The following is a 6,193-nucleotide window of genomic DNA, read 5'->3' on the forward strand; positions in this document are numbered from 1 at the left end:
GAGTTCCTCTTCACTTTCAGCCATAAGGGTGGTGTCATCTGCATATCTGAGGTTATTGATATTTCTCCCAACAATCTTGATTCCAGCTTGTGTTTCTTCTAGTCCAGCGTTTCTCATGATGTACTCTGCATATAAGTTAAATAAACAGGGTGACAATATACAGCCTTGACATACTCCTTTTCCTATTTGGAACCAGTCTGTTGTCCCATGTCCAGTTCCAACTGTTGCTTCCTGACCTGCATACAAATTTCTCAAGAGGCAGATGAGGTGGTCTGGTATTCCCATCTCTTTCAGAATTTTCCACAGTTTATTGTGATCCACACAGTCAAAGGCTTTGGCATAGTCAATAAATCATGGCATTATAATGACAGCTGTTTGGCGGGGTGTGTGTAGGGGGGAAATCTGTGAAATATGGCAGTTTGACATAGCAAAATTATCTTTGAAGATCCTAAGAAAATGAGTCTTCATGGGTAACATGCATATATACTTTTGACAAACCACCTGCTTTGAAGTACACACAGAATGTACTTATAATGTATTTATAGTGTGCTTACAATTTATTGATCTTTCACTGGCAGTATTCCTTAACAAATGGGCCTAATGGAAAATCCCAGAATTTTGTTGTTGTTTGTGGTTCAGTCACTAAGTTGTGTCTGACTCTTTGCAACCCCATGGATCACAGCACACCAGGCTTCCTTGTCCTTTACTTTCTCCTGGAGTTTGCTGAAAATCATGTTCATTGAGTTGGTGATGCCTTCCAACCATTTTATCCTCTGTTGTCCCCTTCTCCTCCTGCCTTTAATCTTTTCCAGTATCAGGGTCTTTTCTAATGAGTTGGCTGTTTGCATCAGGTGGCCAAAGTATTGGAGCCTCAGCTTCAGCATCAGTCCTTCCAATGAATATTCACGGTTGATTTCCTTTAGGATTGACTGGTTTGATCTCCTTCCTGTCCGAGGGAATCTCAGGAGTCTTCTCCAGCCCCATAGTTTGAAAGCATCAGTTCTTCAGTGCTCAGCCGACTTTATGGTCCAGCTCTCATATTCATACATGACTACTGGAAAAACCATAGCTTTGACTAATCAGACCTTTGTCGGCAAACTGATGTCTCTGCTTTTTAGTATGCTCTCTACTGCTGCTGCTGCTAAGTCACTTCAGTCATGTCCAACTCTGTGCGACCCCATAGATGGCAGCCTACCAGGCTCCCCTGTCCCTGGGATTCTCCAGGCAAGAACACTGGAGTGGGTTGCCATTTCCCTGTCCAATGCATGAAAGTGAAAAGTGAAAGTGAAGTTGCTCAGTTCCGGCCGACTCCCAGCGACCCCGTGGACTGCAGCCCACCAGGCTCCTCCATCCATGGGATTTTCCAGGCAAGAGTACTGGAGTGGGGTGAGTATGCTCTCTAGGTTTGTCATAAATTTTCTTCCAAGGAACAAATATCTTTTAATTTCATGCCTGCATGTTTAATAAATGTATTGGTAGCTCAGATGGTAATGCTAGAGACCTGGATTCGATCCTTGGGTTGAAAAGATCCCCTGGAGAAGGGAATGGCTACCCAGTCCAGTATTCTTGCCTGAAGAATTCCATGGACAGAGGAGCCTGGTGGGCTATAGTCCATGGGGTCACAAAGTACTTAATAAAGTAAAAGTGATTTTCATGCCCATTTGAATATGACAGAACGGTTTGTGAACTAAAGCTTTGATCAAGTATTTTTTGATCATTCCAGCTATTGATGTTAATCTAATTAGCTCCATTCCACCTAGGTGGTGGTAGCTTCAACTGAATGAACTTGTGGTATAAATATAAGAATCAGACAAAAATGGGTTTATTCCCTGCTCTACCACTTAGCTATTGTAGCCTTGTGCAATTATCTCATTTCCCTAAGACTTTTTTTGCTTCTCTGTTATAGTGGTAATGTTACCTTTGTTGTAGGTTTGTTGTGGGATTAAATGAAATCAGGTCTGTAAAAAATGCTAAGCTCAGAGACCATGGCATGTACTAAATCGTCAGGGAAGAGAAGCAGGTGTTGCATGATCTATATTACCAGAACAGAGAAATACATTGTTCAGATTACAAATGTAGGAGTAGATGAAAGTATGCCAGGGAGTCTGTGAAGTGAGAGTAGCAACAGTGTGTGAAGGTTTCACTTACATAAACAGAACATAAGTGTTCAGGACTGGTCACCAGATCTTATGGAAAAGTCCCAGGGAACTGGACTGTCCAAATCTTTTCATCCTGCCAGAATGATTGCCTTTACGGAGTCTATGTCAGTCTCACAGCAAAAAACTCACTAACAGTGTAAAAAGTTGGCTCATCAAATAGCTATTGAATAAATGCTTTGGCTGCCAAAATATGTGATGCCAAGCCATTGGTTTGGCAACCAATTTTTAACTTAATTGACTGATTTTTGTGGGTTGAATTGGTTGCCATTACAGAGATGTAGCCATCAGTCTGGATATATATTAATATCAGAAATGTGTGTTTAACTTCTGGTAGATGGACAAATAAGAAATTATAGCAAAATGATAGTTATTAAATTCATGCCAAATGCTTGTCAAATAAAAGACAAGGAGTTGATATGGGGGGAAGAAAAGGAAATGCATTAATAAGTAAAATAGGTTGCTGCTATTCCAACTAACAGTCTATTAGATTTATATAGATTTTTGAATCCCATAAATCTATTTACCAATTGTTGTTATCACTATAAACAACTGAAAATGTTAATTGATCGGTAAGGCAATTCTGTATATTTGGAATTTCCTTGGACAGAAAAAGCAAACAAATACTGGGTAATTTCTGTTCATTTTATTCAGAATCTCATGTTTCTTCATTACTTTTATTCAGTATAGAAAAAAAAAGAAATAAATTTTGGAAATATAGCATGCTCAGGTCTATGTACAAAAATAAATTACTGCTTAAGGGGCCAGAAGACAAGATGATATTATGTGGTTACTTTGCTCAGTTATGAAAACCTCCAGGGTATTGAGTTATGAAAAACAATGGTTATTTTGAGAGAAAATGGAGCCCGATTGGGTGGATTTTAAACACTTTCCAATGTGGTTAGTATTGGATGCAATCTCCAGGTTAGGTGGGGGCAGAGGCTGTGTCCCATTGTCTGCTCTGTCCTCTTTGGGGGAATGCTACTTCCTCTGACTCTATTCTGAACATGGGCATTTCTCTAGATTGCTTTCTTGGAAATAGCAAGGGAAAGTGGCAGCAATAATAGGTTTTAAGGTGCTTGGTGGTGAATCATGCCATCTTATAAATTCATCTCCTTACACTTTATTTCTTTGCTGCGTGATAATTTAGATGAATGTCAGCAAGGGAAAAAGAAAGTGATTGGTGATTCCACCTCCCCCAATAAAGCAAATTCCTAATTTTCTGTCTTTTATCTTTTGCCATTCTTTTGTGCTCCTCTTTGGCCTTGTCAAAACATATCGTTCAGTTAGAGACTAAAAATATTTTCCCATCGATTGGGGTTATTGATTTTTTTTAATCTGTACTTTGGCTTGAAGAGCGCGGGTGAAGGGTGAAAGTTCACCAGCTTAGTCTGCCGTTTTCATCTGGACAGCAGAAGAATGTATTGGCAGCAGATTTGATTTACCTTGTTGGGCAGTTGTAGACACTTCAGCCACTGAAGACAACATTCTAGCATGTCCTGCTGCGGCTTTCTTTTTTGGTACCCAGGAACTCCTAAAAGATCCACCTTCCTATTGATTTTCTCTCTCTATTTCCAAGGCAGAGTATTTTTTTTTTTCTTTCTAGGATTCCAAATTAGGCCTTTTGGTGATGTCATCACACTTTCTGAACTCATAGTAAATAGAATAGGATTCATGTGTCTGCTGGCTTTGGCCACTCTGCCCAGTTGGCTTACTTACAGTCTTGGATTGTGTCCATTCACAGTATCATGGCAGAATCTGATGTGACTGGATCAAATTTGCAGTGATCTCCTATCTCCCCATCACTACTGGTCAGACATATATGCTCAGGGCAGTGTTTGACTCCTAATCTGAGTCGTAAGATGGCACATAAAACTTCCTAGTGAACACCAAGAGCATGGAAGGTGACTCCATAGACATTATCATAGAAGAAGAACAGTGTTGCGACTGAGCATATGACTTCTTTCTGTTAGAATCCCAGCCTTAGTACTTGCCAGTGGGGTGACCCTGAGAGAGTTGACTAATCTCTTTGTACTTGAGTTGTTGTTGTTTTTTTTTAATCTGAAAAATGGAGATAGAAACTGTACCTGTTTCATCAAGCAGTTGTAGCTTCACATGAATAAACATATATAAAAGTCTGAACTTTCCTGATGATCCAGTGGTTTAAGAATATACCTTCCAAAGCAGAGGACTCAAGTTCCATCCCTGTCAGGCAACTAAAATTCCACATGCCTCAGGCCAGCTAAGCCTCTGTGCTGTAACTACTGAGCCCTCATGCCCTAGAGCCTATGTGCTACAACTAGAGACACCCCCATGGGCTGCAATGAAGACTTAAAACAGGAAATTGTAAAAAAAAAAAAAAGGTAAACTTGGAACATACATTAAAAAATAAACATGTAGAAAAGTCCTAGAATAGGGGCTCGTATGCTGAAAGTTCTCAGTTAATGTCACCTATTACTATAATTATTGACAAGGAAGCTGAGACTAGTGTGTGTAGGGGGTAGTGTGGGGGTGTTAAGAAACACAGAGAAATTCACACAGAGGAAGAAAGAAAGAACTGACTTATAATCAGTCAATTTGGGTCCACTTCCTGATTGGTGCCAGAATTCTGACCATGTGGCCTCAACCTCTGGTTGGTTTGTTCTTGCACTGGGTGTGGAGGCTCTAAGGTGAAACTTGAGATGAGACTGTGCACTCACCCTGCTCTGTGCATAATCAGTCTGCATTTTTGGCCCTACCTTTGTGTAATTGCGGCATTTCTCCCTCACTTTGGACTCAGTCCCACCCAGAACTTAGGACCATCATTCAATCTGTGGCCCAGAATACTTAATACCCAGAGGATAGGCCTCCCTCAGAGAGAAAGCACTGTGGTGAATACGGTGGTTCTAGAACTTCAGTATATATATTTTAGAATCACCTAGAGAGAACCTGTGGGGGAGGAAATGGCAACCCATTCCAGTATTCTTGCCTAGAGAATCCTCTGGACAGAGGAGCCTGGTGGGCTGCTGTCTATGGGGTCACACAGAGTTGGACACGAATGAAATGAATTAGCATGCATGTGTGCATTGGAGAGGGAAATGGCAACCCACTCCAGTGTTCTTGCCTGGAGAATCCCAGGGACAGGGGAGCCTGATGGGCTGCTGTCTATGGGGTCGCACAGAGTCAGATACGACTGAAGCGACTTAGCAGCAGCAGCAGCAGAGAGAACCTGATTCAGGAAGGTGGACCTGTGTGTTTAACAAGCTACTCAAGTGCTGCTGGTGGTCTCTATCTACACTTTAACAAACGTTGATACAGTAGAAAGAACTTGGGCTCTGGACAGACTTGGATTTGCATTTGTTTATCAGTTATGCTTATGTGGGAGAGTCATTTAATCTCTCTGAGTCTCAACTGTGACGTATGCAGTAAACTAATAATATGTTGAAAATACTTAGCACAGTGCCTGATACCTAGGATGGGTTCCATAAATGATGAAGTTCCCATCCCCTTCCCTGGTTCTATTTGCTGTTTTAAGTTCCAGAGAATTTTACAGTCTGTTGGAATTAATTCGTCTTAGCTTCTACTTCCTCACTTCTGCCTGTTTTTTATTTCCTGTCTGAATCGCACCTGCTCTTACTATCCCCTTGTAAACACTTTCCTGTTTAGATAAGGTTGATCTTATTCCTACAAGCCTTTGCTCTTTCTTTTAGTTTTCTGTCCCCAGTGACACCCAGCCCTATATCTGGGCTGGGTCTTGGGGAAGCTTTGCAGACCTAGAGTTTCCTTTGCCTTTCTTTGACCAGTAGGCCTTTGGCTCTAGTAATGCTGGAGCTATATTTAACCTCTGTCTGTGATTCAGCTATAAGTGTCTCTTTCCTCAATCCCTATTTGGTTCCTAATGTTGGTATTTCTTGACTGTTCCATCCACCTCTCAGTAACTAAAAGCTAGGTACTCCTGTGATCTGACCCAGTGGGGACAAATCAGCTAACCAGCTCGAGTTAGCAGATATATCAGCTTGTAATGGGCCAACATCATTTTTTATTCTTAATATTCATAC

The sequence above is a fragment of the Bison bison genome, unplaced genomic scaffold (genome assembly GCF_000754665.1).
Source record: "Bison bison bison isolate TAMUID 2011002044 unplaced genomic scaffold, Bison_UMD1.0 scf7180017864066, whole genome shotgun sequence".
Taxonomy (NCBI): domain Eukaryota; kingdom Metazoa; phylum Chordata; class Mammalia; order Artiodactyla; family Bovidae; genus Bison; species Bison bison.